The sequence below is a fragment of the Budorcas taxicolor genome, chromosome 21 (assembly GCF_023091745.1).
Source record: "Budorcas taxicolor isolate Tak-1 chromosome 21, Takin1.1, whole genome shotgun sequence".
Classification (NCBI taxonomy): Eukaryota; Metazoa; Chordata; class Mammalia; order Artiodactyla; family Bovidae; genus Budorcas; species Budorcas taxicolor.
Window position 1 is genome coordinate 56,941,997 of NC_068930.1, and position 20,193 is coordinate 56,962,189.

Below are 20,193 nucleotides of genomic sequence, written 5' to 3' on the forward strand. Positions count from 1 at the left end.
AAACCTTTGCTTATAAAAGGCTTTCAGTTCAGTTCAGTGTTTACTGCGAGTCAAATTTCCTTGAGGGGATAAAAAAAAATATATCTGTTTACTAAATATAACCAAGGTACAGAACTAAAAATTCCCAAACTGAATTTCATTTTTACTGTTTAATAAAAGTAAAAACATGCTGATGCACTGTAACTTAAGAGTGTTAGTGTACTTTATAGTGTTTCATTATGAATAGAATGTTTTCATTAAATTTTCTGAAGAATTTTTTGTTTAAATTATTAATCAGAACAAAGCCTTAAATTTGCTTTTTATTACTATATTACTAGACTTTCTATATAATTCCTTTACTGTATACTGCATTTATAAAACCACTTTATGAAATCTGAATATTTCATAGTAGTAGTTTCATATCATTTGTAAAAGCAATGAAGCTGGACAGGCACCTCAGGGACTCAATTTCATGTCTTTTTAAAACTCTATCAATATATACATTAATAAAAGTTAATTAAATGATTTAAAAAAAGACTATCATATTTAACATCCTAGACGGTCAAGAATCTGCGTGCAATGTGGGAGACCTGGGTTCTATCCCTAGGTTGGAAAGATTCCCTAGAGAAGGAATAGCAACCCACTCTAGTGTTTTTACCTGGAGAATTCCATGGACAGAGGAGCCTGGCAGGCTATATAGTCCATGGGATCGCAAAGAGTCAGAAATGACTGGGCAACTAAAAATAACTAAAACTTTCACTTTTCACTTAGAATGAGAAAAGGGTACCTCTATAATCATATTAACTTCATACATTTTTATATTTGGGGCCAATGTAATAAAGTATTAAGCAACGACTTAGACGTTATTGCTCTATGTATACAAAAATAGCTGACAAAATATTTGTGTTAAAGTAGTAGAAAAAAGCAATTGCTTTACTTTGAAGATTGTAATGACATTAAAAGTATATTGAAAAAATGTTGTTTACAAATGAAAAGCAAATTTAGTTTAAATAAATTTAAATTACTGAAGAATAAGGACAATGCTAATAAACAGAGAAACACTGGTTGCAGTAGTACTAGTTCCTTTAAATATATATATATATATATATATATGCACACACATATGTCTGTCTATTTCAGTATATACACACGCAGGGATAATGTATGATTGTATGAAATTATTAATGAGTATGAACGTCTATGTAAGCTGATTTTACTCTATAAGCCAAAAGTAAAGATATCACATTTATAGGTATCATTATCACTGTGATAAATTAGAGCTGAGATTAAAATTAATTCACACTGCAAGTTCAATCACTGTCAAACTTTTAATAAGGCATCATTAATTTACCACTAGAATAGCAAAAATGCTAAATGTATTAATATGTCCTTTAGACTGCCTTATTATTGATACCATAAAGAAAAGTTATCCTTGTCTTAGTTTACTTAATATTCTAGAAGTACACTGTCACTTGGTTTTTCTTTTACTTATTTTTTAATTGAAGGATAAGTGCTTTACAGAATGTTGTTGTTGTCTGTCAAACCTCAACATGAATCAGCGATAGGTAAGGGTTTTCACCTGGTTTTGAGTGAGCAGCTTATCACTTATATAAAGGAAAGGCAAATACTGAGAGAAGTCAGGAGACACAGCCAACAAAGGGTAAAGAATCAAGTCAGGAACCCCAAACTATAGAAGGAACTCCAGGAGTCACTATAACAGACCATTTACATTTATCAACACAAGGGACAAAGAAGGTGGTGTTTTGGGTCAGTCTTCGGCTATTGATAGTCCTTGCTGCTGCTACTGCTAAGTCACTTCAGTCGTGTCCGACTCTGTGTGACCCCATAGACGGCAGCCCATCAGGCTCCCCCATCCCTGGGATTCTCCAGGCAAGAAGTCTGGAGTGGGTTGCCATTTCCTTCTCCAATGCATGCAAGTGAAAAGTGAAAGTGAAGTCGCTCAGTCGTGTCCAACTCTTTGTGAGCCCATGGAACACAGCCCACCAGGCTCCTCCGTCCATGGGATTTTCCAGGCAAGCGTACTGGAGTGGGGTGCCGTCGCCTTAAAACAAGTTAAATCACTGGACATACAATCTGAACGTCTCAGTAAAGAACGGGTGCTTAGCTGTCAGGTTGGTGGGAATAGAGGTGGGGCATTACCAATGTCTTTGACAATACTCTCATAGCAAACAGTATGACACACAGAAGCACAGTATTACACTTACATTTTGTCACAATGTCGGTACTGTTAATACAAATAATACAAATATTTAATATTTATTCTACAAATACATAAAAGGTTTCCTTTTTGCCCTAACTGCTTTAAAGCTTTTAAAATTTAAATTATAGCTGTTTTACTATTATGTGTCCACATGTGGTATCTCTGTATATATTCAGCTTTGAGTCTGCAATATTTTTGAATATTTGGCTAAGGATCCTATTGTTCTAAAAACTTTCTCCAGCCATATTCACTTAAAACCTTGCTTCTGCCTATTTACTTTCCCCCATTCTTCTGGGGTCTCACTACTACATCTTTCCTCCAAGTTCCTTTTCAGCACTTTATGTAAGTTTTCTGTATTTGTTTCTCACTGTTCTAGTTTGGATATTTTCATAATCTTTCAATGCATTCAGGCTCTTTTTACCTTTGTCTAACATATTGTTAAAGGCTTCTACTGAGTTCTTCTATTATCATATATTTTTTAATAAGTCAATTTATTTCTATAGTTTCCAGTTCTCAGCTGAAATTCTCTAACCGCTCATTTTTTTAAACAAATAAAACACATAATTTAAAGTCTACCTAAATAAACTCATATCTGGTCTTAAAAGGATCTGCTCCTCTTGTCTCATTTTATACTTAAGTCTTTAGTGTACCTGGTTATTTTTTTCGGCTGCTGAACATTTTGTTTAAACGTATGTGGTATCAGTTTAAGACTGAATGATGCTATATGCTTTCCAAAGGTAGTGACAGCTTCTTTTGACCAGCAAGTTGTAAGGTTAGATGCACTTATTAAATGACTGAATTGATTCAAAACTGAAGTTCAATAATGTGAATTAGGTTACTGAATGGTTTACTATTAATTCTATGTTGTGTCCTTTTTCAACAGATCCTTAATTCTAATTTGTATTCCCCAAGCCCCCAGGTGATGACTGAAAAATATCTATTCATACTTATAAAGGCCCTGTTTTCAAGCTACCAAATGACACAAGAAAAAAAAGTCACATCATAAGTTGTATTTAGCTCAGAGAACTCTTTACCCCTGGATCTTGACCCATCATATCCTCTCCATTTGTTGGTCTTCTGATAGCTTCCTACAGATCTTATTTTTAAATATTCTCCATTTTTCTTAGTTAACTCTTAGGAATTATAACCTGGTGGCTTAGACTGTAAATAATCTGCCTGCAATGAGAGAGACCCGGGTTCGATTCCTGCATCAGGAAGATCCCCTGGAGGAGGGCATGGCAATCCACTCCAGTATTCTTGCCTGGAGAATCTCATGGACAGAGGAGCCTGGCCGGCTACAATCCATGGGGTCGCACAGAGTCAGACGTGACTGAGTGACTGCTACTAAGTCGCTTCAGTCGTGTCCGACTCTGTGTGGCCCCATAGACGGCAGCCCACCAGGCTCCCCCGTCCCTGGGATTCTCCAGGCAAGAACACTGGAGTGGGTTGCCATTTCCTTCTCCAATGCATGAAAGCGAAAAGTGAAAGTGAAGTCGCTCAGTCGTGTCCGACTCTTAGCGACCCCATGGACTGCAGCCCACCAGGCTCCTCCGTCCATGGGATTTTCCAGGCAAGAATGACTAACAGGAATTAAACAGCAAAAACAAGCCCCAAACTGCCAGAAGTTAAACAGTTCTACCACTGCAATAATGAATAGACTAGAATAACACTTCAGACCTCACATTTATATTCAAATATCTGACAAGTCATTTTTAAAAGCAAACAAATATTTAAAAATCTACAGAACTTAGTGAGTGAGCTAAGAAAAGTATACTCCTACCTGGTTTTGAGAGAGTAGCTCATTCCTTAGGTTGAAGGAAACACTGGTATGGAAGGACCGCACAGAGAGAAGGCAGGAGGCAGTCAGTGAACACTGTGAACTCAAGGTACCATGCTGGGTGACTGGATTCAGACTGCAGAAGTTTCAACAGGCCCGCCTGGCCAGTGGCTGTTCCTGGGCCTCCGCTTGCCACAGGGCTCTCAGGAGGAATGGCAGCCTGCTTGGCCTTCTGCGGCGGTGTGTGCTGACAGGGCACCTTTACAGGTCACGTTCTGCCGGCGGGTTGAGGGCAGCAGAGCCTCGCTCACGTGCGTGCACTGAAACACACGTTTCTACTAAAAACTGGAAAACACGTTTCTACTAAATGCTGCAGGCCCAGCACAAGCGCTCCGCCATGCACCTGGGCTACCCGGAGCCGTGACGTATGCTCGCGAGATCCGTGACGTATGCTCGCGAGATCCGTGAACTGGACGCCTGATGAGAAGTGGGTGAGAGTCGGCACCTGCGAGGCGCTCCTCCGAGAAAAGGTGAAAGGGTCGAAGGTGCGCTTGTATGCTTCTTTAGGTACTTTTTTAAGGTAATTTATACACTTCCATGAATGAGGGGTTTTATACTACCCAAGGTTTACGCGCAGCAACTCAATTTCAGAAAACCATTTTAAAGGAGTAATTTTTAAAAGCACAAATATATATATATAAGAAGGCATTAACGCATTACATTGCCCTAACACTGTTAGGGCATTACATTGGAAAGCCTCATAAATATTGAATTCTTAAATAGTGTGTCATTGTAACACCTGTGTACTGTAATTTTTATGGTGGAATAATATGCAATAAAAATGATATTTACATGGACCTTTTAATGCCACCAGAACATTCTAAATATTTAATATTCATTGAGAAATTTAAAGGGCCTTTCCCAGTGACTCAGTGGCAAAGAAACTGCCTACAGTGCAGTAGGGGCAGCAGATTAGGGTTCCATCACTGAATAGGGAAGATACCTTGGAGGAGATCATGACAGCCCACTCTAGTATTCTTGCTGGAAAAATTCCCATGGACAGAGGAGCCTGGTAGACTATGGTCCATGGGATCACAAAGAGTCCATCAGTATTGAAGCGACTCAGCACTGAACACACAGGTGAAAATTAGAATTTGTTAGTACAGTGAGGTATTAAAGATGTGCTTATTTATAGATATGCATATGTATAGATACACATATATGTTCAAATAATTACATATTTCCATTCAATATTTATCAAATACTTTAATAATTTCTTATTAAGACATTAAGAGAACATTTTATTTCCCAAATGACTCCAAAATGTGCTGTGGGACTTGCATTGGAAATGTAAATGTCTAAATTGTTTTCTATACAAATAACAATCAATAATTTAACAACTAATAAATGAAGTGATCTATATTTAAATAATAGGAAGCAGACAAGTCTTGTTTCAATACTTTATTCCAATTTTATTTTCAATGGTTTTATTTTAGAAATCTATTTTAAATGTTAAACATCATCAGAACTGCAAAATATATAGTCTTACATTCAGGTTGCTACTTCAGCTCTTCAGTGATAAGTTGTTCTTCAAAGATACATAGACACACACATATATAATTTTTGAGATGATCACTAAACTATTTCTTCAATTGTTACATGACAGTTCCTTCTTAAAAACAAATAAAGCATCATTTCCATTTCTTTCTGTTCTGAACAGGTGAAGATGACAGTGATATCAATAAAGAGAATTGTAAGGTCAGAATGAAGAACGTTCCCAGTTCAGATCTTAATTTCAGGAACAATTTGCCATGACATCTGTGTAGTCTCTTCATGGCACTTTAGCAAATCTGACAGCTAATTAATTATAAAGCAAGATTAGAGACTGGACAAAAGTGCTGGCAGAGGAGAATTCATCTCTTGTGTCAACATGTTTCAGTATATTCATTTTCTTAGGCCTGAAACACATTCGCCTAGTAAATCATTGTTTATCTTTAAGCTCAAAAAGGAAATCAAACATGACATGAACAATTATCAAGATATTCTCAGAGAAATGGATTCCCAAAAAAGAAACATGAAAGTAAATTAGAACTATGGTGACATCTGAGATTTCCCTGTTTTTTGTTTAAATTGTATGCGGTCTAAAATCACTTTATTTTAAAATCTCAGACAGAAATAGAAAGCTATCACCAGAAACAAAGTGTATATAAAATGATCATGAATTTAATATAGCTATTATATATACATAAAATTGTAGATTATGAATTAAGAATGCAGAGTTCAAGGTAACATAAGTTAAATAGGAAAACTCGGCCGATTAAAAAATTAATATTATCCATCCTTAGTAATTCAGAAATGTTATTTGACCTAGTTAAAACTCCTATTTTATACAACCCTGGATAAAGTAAAACCAAACAAAAGCTTGTTACCTTCAATCAAGTATTTCCAGCATTATATTCTGTAAAAATAAATGCACATATTATAATTTATTGTGGTGAACATTTTAAGTGTTTAGAAATAGTGAATCAGTATGTTGTATAATAGGAATTAACATAGTATATAGGCCAGTAATACTTCACAAACAAACTCATAGAAAAAGATCAGATTTGTGACTACTAGAGAAGGGAGCAGGAGAATTAGATGAAGGTGGTCAAAAGGTCCAAAATTCCACTTATAAGTACTGGGGGTGCAATGTGCAGCATTATTAATATGATTAATACTGTTGTATGTTATGAAACTTATTAAGAGAGTAAGTTCCAAGAGTCTCATCACAGGGAAAATTTTTATTTTACTTCTTTAATAGTATGTCTTCTGAAATGATGGGTCTTCACTATTGTAATCATTTCATGATAAATGTAAGTCAAATCATTATATCATACACTTTAAACTTATACAGCACTATATGTCAATTATATCTCCATAAAGCTAGAAATAAAAGAAAATTGAAATAAATGAAGAAACTTTTGGTTTCTAGTCTGATATGTAGCAAACTTGGAATTTGCCACTGTATCTTAACAAGTAAAAGCCAATACAAACTAAAAAAACAAAACAAAACAAAAAAAAACCTCCTCTTAGATCTGGAAATAGAGTTATATCATAGTACAAATAGCTGTCTCCAAATTTGGAGAAGCAAACAGAATCCAACTTACTGAAGCAGAAACTTACAGCAGGAACCACTGCTGGGTAGAAAAAAATCTAATCTTTAATTAATGAATTGCCAGACGTTCAATTGCAAAAGCCTAAAAGTCAAAAAATAGACATTTCTCCAAAGAAGACATACGGATGGCTAACAAAAACATGAAGAGATGCTCAACATCACTCATTATCAGAGAAATGCAAGTCAAAACCACAATGAGGTATCATTTCAGGCCAGTCAGAATGGCTGCGATCCAAAAGTCTACAAGCCATAAATGCTGGAGAGGGTGTGGAGAAAAGGGAACCCTCTTACACTATTGGTGGGGATGCAAAATAGTACAGCCACTACGGAGAACAGTGTGGCGATTCCTTAAAAAACTGGAAATTGAACTGCTTTATGACCCAGCAATCCCACTGCTGGGCATACACACCAAGGAAACCAGAATTGAAAGAGACACATGTACCCCAATGTTCATCGCAGCACTGTTTATAATAGCCAGGACATGGAAGCAACCTAGATGTCCATCAGCAGATGAATGGATAAGAAAGCTGTGGTACATATACACAATGGAGTATTACTCAGCCATTAAAAAGAATACATTTGAATCAGTTCTAATGAGTTGGATGAAACTGGAGCCTATTATACAGAGTGAAGTAAGCCAGAAAGAAAAACACCAATACAGTATACTAACACATATATATGGAATTTAGAAAGATGGTGATGATAACCCTGTATGTGAGACAGCAAAAGAGACACAGAAGTAAAGAACAGACTTTTGAACTCTGTGGGAGAGGGAGAGGGTGGGATGATTTTGCAGAATGGCACTGAAACATGTATACTATCATGTAAGAAATGAATCGCTAGTCTAGGCTCAATACAGGATACAAGATGCTCGGGGCTGGTGCACTGGGATGACCCAGAGAGATGGTATGGGGAGGGAGGTGGAAGGGGGGTTCAGGGTTGGGAACTCATGTACACCTGTGGCGGATTCATGTCAATGTATGGCAAAACCAATACAGTATTGGCAAGTAAAAAAAAAAAAAAATGCCTAGAGAACCCAGTCATAGGAGGACTCCACACCTTTCTGAGTTTAAACAGCAGGGATTTGGCCAAGTTATAAATGAATATCATATTTTTTTTTCTTTTACTTCTATGAGGGGAGGGGTATATGAAACATTCTGATTATGTCAGGGCACTCTGTTCTTCATAAGGTCTGGACTCAGGAGAAACAGTTTATCCAGGATCCAAACTGATGTGATTTAATCAGAGTCTAATCAACCTGGGAAAAGAGAAAGACCCCTCTGGATGTCTTTCGCCTTCCAGATAAAGGAAAGAAATGCCCAACTTCAGTCCATTCTGACCATCCTGCCCCACCTAGATAAGTATGGACTGAAAAGCACTTGTGAAGTTCACATAGAAAGGCACAGTCTTATTAAAAGACCTCAGCATAGAACTCTCTAGAACACATCATCTCTTCCAACAGCTTACCACTACACTGTTCAAGGTGTATTTATAGCACCTTTTCCTAGTATATCATGTCCATTTATCAAGAAAAAATACATGCCAAAAGAAAAAAATAGTTTTGAGAGACAAAGCAAGTATCAGAACCACTGTCAGTCTGACAGAAATATTGGTATTATCAGACTAAAAATTTGAAACAGCTGTACTAAGAACTATAATGGATAAAGTACACAGCACAAAAGAACATATTGGAAATCTAAATAGAGAAATGTAACTTCTAAGAGAATCAAAAAGAAACACCAGTGATCCAAAGCATTATAACAAATGAAGAATACTTTGAAAGGACTTATAAAAAGTTAGTTGGATAGGCTGAGAAAATTTTATTGAACTCAGGATAGCAAAGTATAAACTGTCAAAAGTGAAAAAGAAAAAGTAATCAATAGTACATCAAAATAATGAGACAACTGTGAAATGTGTAGCATGTATAATGAGAATACCAAAGGAGAAGAAATAGAGAAAATAACAGAAGAAATATGAGAAGCAATAATGATAGGGAATACTAACATTAATGTCAGAAATAAAGCCATATATTCAGGAAGCTCAAGAACACTATCAGGATAAATACCAAAATATTAATAATCCTTATTATTTTCAAACTGCTGAGTATCAAAGATTAAGAAAAATCATGAACAAAGGCAGAGAGAAAAAAATCTGTCACATAAAGGAACAAAAGATAATAATTATATCTGACTAATCTATGCAAACATGAAGATAGTAAAGTGAAATATTGAAAATGTTGAAAGACAAAATCCAACAACCAATAATCCTATACCATGTGAAACTATCCTTCAAAAGGGAAGAAAAAAAAAATTTTGTGACAGGTATAAATAGAAAATGAGTTGCCAAGAGATCTACCCTGCAAGAAATGTTAAAAGTTCTTTAGAGAGAATGAAAATTACATAGGCCAGAAATTCAGATCTAATGATGGAAGAGCATTAGAAAATAAATAAGAAAAGGTAAAATATTTTGTTCTTACTCTAATGAATAGCAGTTTGAGCAAAATAGTACTTGCAGTAATGTATTTGATTATGTATGTTTTATAAATATATCTGAAAATTTATATAATATATTCCTTTGTTGGTATCATAAGGTGCTCACACTCCTTCTGAAACAGTGTAGAGTTATATGAAAGTCAATTTAGATTAGTTGTAACTAAATATACTTCAAACTCTAGGGCAACCATTAAAAAATGTAAAAACCAAGATATACAACTGATATACCAAGGATGGAGAAAAAACTGAAGCATATAAAAATGCTTAATTAAAATCACTAAAGGAAGAAAAGAGCTGAAGGAAAAATAGGAGCAAGGAAAAGCAGTGAGGAATAAAAAACAACAAGTATGGTAGATATTTGCCCAACTATATTAGTAATTACTTTAAACATCAATGTTCTAAATCCACCAGTTAAGAGACAGAGCTTGTTAGTGTGGGTTGAAAAATCTGGGTATATGTTGTCTACAGGAAACTCAAGTTAAATGTAAAGACAGGTATAAATTTAAAGTTATAGAGAAAGATATAATTTATTAACGAAACAAAAGAAAATAAGATTAGGTTACTTCATATTAGATTTCAAAGTAAGGAGAGATTTTAGGGATAAAGAAAGGCATTACATTAATGGTAAAATTCTCCAAGAAGACATAATAATCTTTAACATGCATGCCATTTGCAATGAAGTGTCAAAATGTATGAGGTAAAAACTGATAGACCAGTGAGAGAAATAGATGAATCCAGTATTAGAGTTGGAGGTTTTAACACCTTCCTGTCAGAAATTAACAAATTCAACAGGCAGAAAATCAATAAGGAAGGACATAATTGAACTTAACAACCATATTGATCAAATGAATGTAACTGACATCTATAGATTCCTTTATTCAACAAAAGCAAGATACATATTCTTCTTAAGCTTACCTGCAACATTCACCAAGAAAGATCAAATTGTGAATCATAAATACATCTTAACAAATTTGAAACAGTAGGAATTACACAATATCTGTTCTCAGATCACAGTGGTAATCAATAATAGATAGCTGGAAAATCACCAAATACCTGGAGATTAAATAGCACAGTTCTGAAACACACATGGGTTAAAGGAGAAATCTCAGAAATATTAAAATATTTTGAATGAATAAAAATGAAAACACAGCCTATCAAAAGGTGTGAGATACAATGAAAGTGGTACATAGAGGGAAATTTCTAGTATTGACAATGTAAATTAGAAAAGATATTAATAGATCTAAAATCAATCATCTAAGCTTCCATCTAAGAGATGAAGAAGTGCATTTAAATCACTTTAGAAGAAAGCAGAAGAAAGGAAATAATAAAAGAAAATAGAACAGATAAAAGGAAGAAAATAAGAAATCAATAGAAAAAAATCAATGAAATAAAAAAGTTATTTGAAAATATCAACAAATTAGTAAGTCTCTAGCCAGGCTAACTAAGAACAAAAGATGACAAAAATTACTCATATCGGAAATCAAACAGGGAACATTACTGCTGGTCCTATGGAGCTAAAGTGATAATAAAGGAATACTGAGAACAACTCTGGGCCTATAATTTTGGCAACCAAGATAATACAAACCAGTTTCTCAATAGCACAATCAAATAAACTTGCTTAAGAAGTAAAAAATCTGAATAGACCTGTATCTATTAAAATAATACCCCAATTATAACATTCCAAAACAGCAAACACCAGTCCAAGATGATTTCACTGAGTACAGAAGTAGTAAAGGAATTGTGCCAATTGTCTACAGTCTCCTTAGGGAATAGAATCAGAGGGAATGTTTCCTAACTCATTCTGTAGGCCAGCATTAACCCTAACACCAAAACCAGACAAAGACATTACAAAGAAAGAAACTACAGAACAATATCTTTCATGAACAGATGTAAAAATCCTCAACAAAATATTCTCAAATCAAATTCAAAATACATATGAGATTTATTCAACATGATTAACTCAGATTTATCCCACATTTGCAAGGCATTTTCAAAATTCAGAAACCAATTAATGTAATGCATCATATCAACATGATAAATAAGAAAAAAAAAACATGATCATATCAGTAGATTCTGAAAGAGCACTTGTCAAAATTCAACATGTACCCATAATGAAAACTTTCAGCAAACTAGAGATGAAGAGGAAGTCCCCTAACTTGATGAAGCACATAGATAGTAAAACCACAGCTAATGTAACACTTCATGGTGAGAAACTTGAAGTTTGCCCACCACAATTAAGAACAGGGCAAATATATCCTTCTCACTACATTTTTTCCATCATACTGAAGTCTTAGCTAAGACAGGAAAAATAAATTAAAAGGTATACACACTGGGAAGGAATAAATAAAACTGCTACTGTTAACAAATGGTAGTCTATGTAGAAAAATCCAAAGTAACACACACATACACACAAGAATTACTCGGAACTAATAACTGATTATAGTAAGGTTGAAATATACAAGGTTGATATGCAGAAGTCAATGGCCTTTCCATATATCAGCAGTGATCAAGGGAGATTTGAAATTAAAAACACAAAACCATATACATGAACAAATAAAAATGAGACAATTGGGTGAAAACTTTGTGTAAAATACATACATAATCTATAAGAAGAAAAACAAAAAACTCTGATAAAGCAAATCAATTTCTAAATAAATGGAGAGATATTTCATGTTCTAGGGATAAGAAGATTCAGTATTATAATGTGTCAGTTATTTGCACTCTGATCTGTAGATTCAAAGCCATATCAATCAAAAAAATCTGTAGATCAGATTAAAATTATAAAATTTATGTTGAGAAAGAAAAGATCCAAAATAGCTAACACAGATTAGGAAAAGGATAAAGTGAGATGATTGGCATTATCCAACTTCATGACTTCTTATAAAGCTACAGTACTCAAGACAGGATGTTTTGTCAAAAGAATAGAGAGATGAATGGAACAATAGAACATAATAGGAAGTGCAGCATTCATTTCAGTTCAGTTCAGTCACTCAGTAGTGTCCGACTCTTTGTGACCCCATGAACAGCAGCACACCAGGCCTCCCTGTCCATCACCAACTCCCGGAGTTTACCCAAACTCATGTCCATTGAGTCAGTGATGCCATCTAACCATCTCATCCTCTGTCATCCCCTTCTCCTCCTGCCTTCAATCTTTCCCAACATCAGGGTCTTTCAAATGAGTCAGCTCTTTGCATTAAGTGGCCAAAATATTGGAGATTCAGCTTCAACATCAGTCCTTCCAATGAACACCCGGCATGTGTTGTTAGCTTAATATAAATTAAAACAATGAGCTACCACTGTGATTCTATTAAAATGGCCAAAATCAGATACAAATACAATACCCAATACTTGTGAGGATAGGGAGCAATGGAAACTCTAGTTCAATACTAAAGTTATGTAAAATGGTACAGCCACTTTAGAAGACAGTTTGGCAGCTTCTTATGAAATTAAATATACTCTTATCATATGATCCAGCATTCCTTGGTATTTTCAAAAGGAGTTGAAGGCTTAGGTCTAAACAATAACCTGCTCATGGATATTAATAGCAACTTTATTCATAATTACATAAGCGTAGACACAACTAAAATGCCTTTCAGTAGGAAAATAGATAAGTAAACTGTGGTGCATCCTTGCAATAGAATATTATTCAGTGCTAAAAGATGCTATCATTTTAGCAAGTCATAACTATGGAAAAACCGGAGAAAACTAAAATGCATATTTCTAAGAGGAAAAAAAAGTCAACCTGAAAATGCTGCATACTACATTATTCCAGTTATATGACATTCTAGAAAGGGTAAAACCATGGAGATGATAAATAAGATGAGTGATTTCCAGGAATTAGGGAGAGTGAGGGATGAATAATTAGAGTGAGAAAAATTTTAGAGCAGTGAAACCATTCTATATGATACATGTCATTATGAAGTTCTTTTCAAATCCATAGAATGTGCAGTAATAAAAGGGAAGCATAATGTTATCTGTGGATCTGGGGTGATAATGAGGTGTCAGTGTAGGTTCATCAATAATAACAAAACTACCACTCTAGTGGGAGTCACTGATAATGGGAAATTCTATACATGTGTGGGTCATGAGGTTTATGGGAAATCCCTGTCTGTACCTTCTACTCAATTTTGTTGTGAATCTAAAAATGCTCAAAAAAGAAAGTATGTTCTTTGATAAATAAATATCTTGATTCATATCCAGTATAGCTCATTATAAAGCAAATAGTTAAAACAGCACTAGCGCAAACCCAATCAGTTCTACATCATAGTGACTATTTTCTGTGAGACAGCAGTGTTTCATGTTTAAAATAACATGTTCTCTAGAATCAGAAAGACTTGGGATATAAATTTTGACCTTGTGACCAATGGCCTGTCTCCTTCCATATGTAAGGAAAATATCTATCCTAGAGATTATAAGAATATAAATGTACAGTGTCTGCCATTTAGCAAACTCTGAAAAGCATTACTTTGCACTTACTTTGAATCAGCAGATAATTTGTCTTCTCTACTGGAAATATTAGCCAACAGATTGCAAATATATGAGCCTCTTCTTACTTACTCTAGTTAATATAATTAGGAATGTTATATATCTACAGCTATTAATTCCATAGCATTTAGAAAAGAAAGTATTTTTTGTGGTTTCCAAATCTAAAAATTTTAACATGAATCTTAAAATTTTATGAAGTATTTAATTTTGTGTCCCAGGGGTTATTATTCTTACAGAATTTAAAAAAAAAACACAACAAAAAACAGATAGCCATGGTAACATATTGAGTCTAGTCCTCTTTATGGAATTATGTCTGAGTGTTTGTTGTTTTGAATTAATGTCTATATATCCTCCCCTCTCTTCATTTTACTGAAGTTCACTGTCAATTTGGGTTGCTATTTGTAATGAAACACACCCTTTAGAGCTGAACTAAATATATAATTTTGACTTCCCTGGTGGCTCAGACGGTAAAGCGTCTGCCCACAATGTGGGAGACCCGGGTTCGATCCCTGGGTTGGGAAGATCTCCTGGAGAAGGAAATGGCAACCCACTCCAGTACTCTTGCCTGGAAAATTCCATGGACGGAGGAGCCTGGTAGGCTACAGTCCATGGGGTCGCAGAGTCAGACACGACTGAGCGACTTCAATGTCAATGTTGTAATGAAGCACACCCTTTAGAGCTGAACTAAATATATAATTTAGGCTAGTCACATGGTCTCTCTGGGACTCATCAATATTAAATATTAAAATAAAGTGAGACTAGACTCTGAGTTATATAATGTACTTGGAATTAGTTATTCTATGGGTATTTACTGTTTGTTTGTCAACTTTGTTCCTAATTTACACCTTTAAAAACTTCATATCTGAGTGTAATCAATTATGAACATATTCGCACAGAATGAAAGGAAATGGAAAGCATCTAAATCAAGGATATGGTAGCAGCTGGCTTACTTGGAAGGTAACCCAAGGAGCAGAACTGAGGAAGTGGTGAAAAGTAAGAGAGAACGGATAAAAGTTAAAAAAAAAAAAAAAAGTTTGTTGAGCTGGTCATAACCATAGAAAAGGTAGGCTTATTCTTTCTGTGGACCATTTGGTTAACTGTTTGGAATTCACCTTAAAACTGTACTATCAGAGAACAAGAAGCCTGGAAAACTTATCTACCACCTTATATACTCCATAGGTTAATGGTTCCTTCTGGACTTATCAAATCTCCCACACTTTCAGAGTGTACCAGTGTTGAGCAAACTAGCTTTCCACAGCTTTGGAGAAAGTGGCAGGAGAGCAGGGCGTATACTTGGTGTGAAACTCTGAGGAAGATGTAGGGAACTATGGTAGCAGTGCTATGTGACAGATATTGAGTGCTTTAGAGGCAGTGACCATTTTACCTTACTCATTCCGAGAGAAACATAAAGATATTATCTCTTTTATACAGATGAAGAAACTAAGGCACACATCAGCCAACAAAAACCCAAATCACATAGCTAGTGAAGGACTGAATCAGAGTTTAACCTCTAGCAATCTGACTCTTGCATTTTCAGTGACAATACCAGTCTTAAAGATTTTTTAAATATATATGTAATACTGTTGCTTATAAGCAGTTTTCCCCCAAATTAACACCACTGAAAACTTGTTGAAAAAAACAAACAAACAAAACAAGAAAACTTGTTGAATATCAGATAATCTGGTGTGTAGAGCTTGGGACTTCTCACAGTACTTTCAACTTCTGCTCCATATGTGATTCACAAAATTCTATAGGTCCAATGAACAACAGCGTGATTTATTTTGGGGGTTTGCCAATAAGAAACAACTTTGCCTATTAAAATTCAGTAGCATAAAACTACTACCCCAAACTGTTTATTTCAGTTGTTTTCTTACTGCTATTCCTTCTCTGTTTCACCTTGCTTAGTTAATTGTCTCCGGTTAGTCCTCTAGCTGACTCTGTCCTCTTATTTATTTTGATATCTACGATGTGTTTTAATTCTTTTGGTGTTTGCCTTCTTGTTCCTATATCAAACAAAAAAGTGTATTTAATTATATCACATTTTATAAACTTTTTCCCCTGCTTTATTGATATATAATTGAAGCATAATATATTAGCTTAAGGCATACAACATAATGATTTCATACATGTATATACTTAAAAATGATTATTGAAATAAATTTAGTTATCATCACAGTTACATTTTTCTATTAATAAATTATGAATCACACAAAATTAAATAGATTCTAACACAAAATTTAGTATGTGTACAACATAATCAAGTGAAAAATAGAATGCTCTTACTGTAAACTTCTATGAGGTTGAATTTTCATGACTTAGTTAATAGTATTAACGTCATTAGCATTGTTGTATCTCTTTATTTCAATAATTCTTATACAGTAATTTCACACAATCTTCAAGAAACATCATATTTCATTTCAAGTTTATCAAACATGTCATAAGACCAATTTTTTCTGTTTTCTAGTCTTTTAATATTTTCTTTGCCTATTTTGAAATCCTGCTCTAATTAAATGGTTATTTGGTCAGGTAAATTGCTACAAGTTTTGGTTTATTCTTAACCTTCAGATTATTTTTATAGACATAGTGACTTTTATAAGAGTAAATTTTTAAAAATTGCCCTAAAAATTATAGTACAACTTCTATGTTGTTGGGCAGAGAGTCCTTGAGGAACTCTTTTCTCAACAGAGATTGTGGGTGCTGCTCTTCAGTGTGCTGAATTCTGGTTACATGTGAGAAACCTGAATATGATATGGTTTTCTTTACCCTATAAATAAACTGTACTATTTCTCTAGAAGATTGTAATATTTTCTATTTATTCTTGAAATTCATCGATTTTCACCAAAATAAAAATTTTAAATTTCATTGTGGTAAAATTGATACATGAAAAGTTATGCATATTCAAAGTATATATTTTTATGAATTTGCATATATTCATACCCCTGTGATACCATCACCACAATCAAGGTGGTAGATAATCATATTTGTCACCTCCAAAAATGTTCCTATATTCTTTGGGCTGTATATGTGTGTTTATTTTCATTTATTTTACTGTGTTAAGGACATAACATGTGATCTAGCTCCTTTATATTGTTTAAAATACACAGCACTGTATTAATAACTATAGTTTGTGTTGCACAGCAAATTTCTAGGATTCAATTTGTAACTGAAACCTTATGCCTATTGAGCAACACTTTCCTATTTCCTACTCCCTCTGCTCCGGGAATCACCATTCTATTCTCTGCTTCTATAATTTTGGCTATTTTAAAACCTTCATGTAAATGGAATCATACAGTACTTGTCTTACTGTGACTGCTTATATCACTTTGCATAATGTTCCTTAGGTTCATCCATGTCTCAGTGCTAGATTTCCTTCATTTTAAATGCTTAATAATATTTCACTGTATGTGTTATATTTCATTGTATTTGTAATATTCGGAGCTTTCCAGTGGCTCGGTGGTAAAGAATATGTCTGCCAATTCAGGAAATAATGAAGACATGAGTTCGATCCCTGGGTCAGAAAGATCCCTTGAAGAAGGAAATGGCAACCCATTTCAGAATTATAGCATGGAAAATCCCATGGACAAGGAGTCTGGTGGGCTAAGTCCGGGGGGTAACAAAGAGTTGGACATGACTGAGTGACTGGGCACATATGTATATCCCACGTTTTTTAATCCATTTATTTATTAAGACCTAGCTTATTTTCATATCTTGATTATTGTGAATAATACTGAATGAACATAGGAGTTCAGATATCTCTTCAAGATCCTAATTTCATTTTTTTTTTTGGATACATGCAACTTACATAGCATATGACAAAGGAGGCAAGAATATACAATGGAGTAAAGACAATCTCTTTAACAAGTGGTGCTGGGAAAACTGGTCAACCACTTGTAAAAGAATGAAACTAGATCACTTTCTAACACCACACACAAAAATAAATTCAAAATGGATTAAAGATCTAAATGTAAGACCAGAAACTATAAAACTCCTAGAGGAGAACATAGGCAAAACACTCTCAGACATAAATCACAGCAGGATCCTCTATGATCCACCTCCCAGAATTCTGGAAATAAAAGCAAAAATAAACAAATGGGATCTAATAAAAATTAAAAGCTTCTGCACAACAAAGGAAAATATCAGCAAGGTGAAAAGACAGCCTTCTGAATGGGAGAAAATAATAGCAAATGAAGCAACTGACAAACAACTAATCTCAAAAATATACAAGCAACTTATGCAGCTCAATTCCAGAAAAATAAACGACCCAATCAAAAAATGGGCCAAAGAACTAAATAGACATTTCTCCAAAGAAGACATACGGATGGCTAACAAACACATGAAAAGATGCTCAACATCACTCATTATCAGAGAAATGCAAATCAAAACCACAATGAGGTACCACTTCACACCAGTCAGAATGGCTGCGATCCAAAAATCTGCAAGCAATAAATGCTGGAGAGGGTGTGGAGAAAAGGGAACCCTCCTACACTGTTGGTGGGAATGCAAACTAGTACAGCCACTATGGAGAACAGTGTGGAGATTCCTTAAAAAATTGCAAATAGAACTCCCTTATGACCCAGCAATCCCACTGCTGGGCATATACACCGAGGAAACCAGAATTGAAAGAGACACATGTACCCCAATGTTCATCGCAGCACTGATTATAATAGCCAGGACATGGAAACAACCTAGATGTCCCTCAGCAGATGAATGGATAAGAAAGCTGTGGTACATATACACAATGGAGTATTACTCAGCCGTTAAAAAGAATTCATTTGAATCAGTTCTGATGAGATGGACGAAACTGGAGCCGATTATACAGAGTGAAGTAAGCCAGAAAGAAAAACACCAATACAGTATACTAACACATATATATGGAATTTAGAAAGATGGCAATGACGACCCTGTATGCAAGACAGGAAAAAAGATGCAGCTGTCTATAACGGACTTTTGGACTCAGAGGGAGAGGGAGAGGGTGGGATGATATGGGAGAATGGCATTCTATCATGTATACTATCATGTAAGAATTGAATCGCTAGTCTATGTCTGACGCAGGATACAGTATGCTTGGGGCTGGTGCATGGGGATGACCCACAGAGATGTTATGGGGAGGGAGGTGGGAGGGGGGTTCATGTTTGGGAACACATGTAAGAATTAAAGATTTTAAAATTAAAAAAAAAATAAAGTTCATCAAATCAGAAAAAATAAAAAAATAAAAAAATAAAAAAATAAAAAGCAGAGATAGTTGTTTGCCAACAAAGGTCCGTCTAGTCAAGGCTATGGTTTTTCCTGTGATCATGTATGGATGTGAGAGTTGGACTGTGAAGAAAGCTGAGCACCGAAGAATTGATGCTTTTGAACTGTGTTGTTGGAGAAGACTCTTGAGAGTCCCTTGGACTGCAAGGAGAGCCAAGAAGTCCATCCTAAAGGAGATCAGTCCTGGGTGTTCATTGGAAGGACTGATGCTGAAGCTGAAACTCCAATGCTTTGGCCACCTCATGTGAAGAGTTGACTCATTGGAAAAGACCCTGCTGCTGGGAGGGATTGGGGACAGGAGGAGAAGGGGACAACAGAGGATGAGATGGCTGGATGGCATCACCGACTCGATGGACGCGAGTCTGAGTGAACTCCAGGAGTTGGTGATGGACAGGGAGGCCTGGCATGCTGTGATTCATGGGGTTGCAAAGAGTCAGACACGACTGAGTGAGTGAACCGAACTGAACACAAAAATATAATTTCTACGTCACGTGATAGTTCTATGTTTAATTTTTTGAGGAATCTCCTACTGTATTCTATAGTGACAACACCATTCTGCATGCCCACCAGTAGTGTGTAACGGTTTCAGTTTTTCCCCATCCTTGGTTACACTTTAATACCTTTTGTTTTTATTTTGTAATAACCATCCTAACATGCATGAAAAGATATTAATTGTGGTTTTGATTTGTATTTCTCTGATAATTAGTTATTTTGACATTTTTTTAATATCTGGTAATCATTTGCATGTATTCTTTAGAGAAATGTCTATTCAAGTACTTTGCCCATTTTTAAAGTGAGCTCCTGGCTATATTTGATACTTGCTTCTAGG

General features: G+C 35.1%; 1 pseudogene; it reads left to right on the forward strand.

Moving 5' to 3' along the window:
• The first annotated feature begins 4,426 nt into the window (after nucleotides 1-4,426).
• The window catches only part of LOC128066492 (growth hormone-regulated TBC protein 1-like), an 84,824-nt pseudogene continuing 69,057 nt past the window's right edge, over nucleotides 4,427-20,193 (forward strand).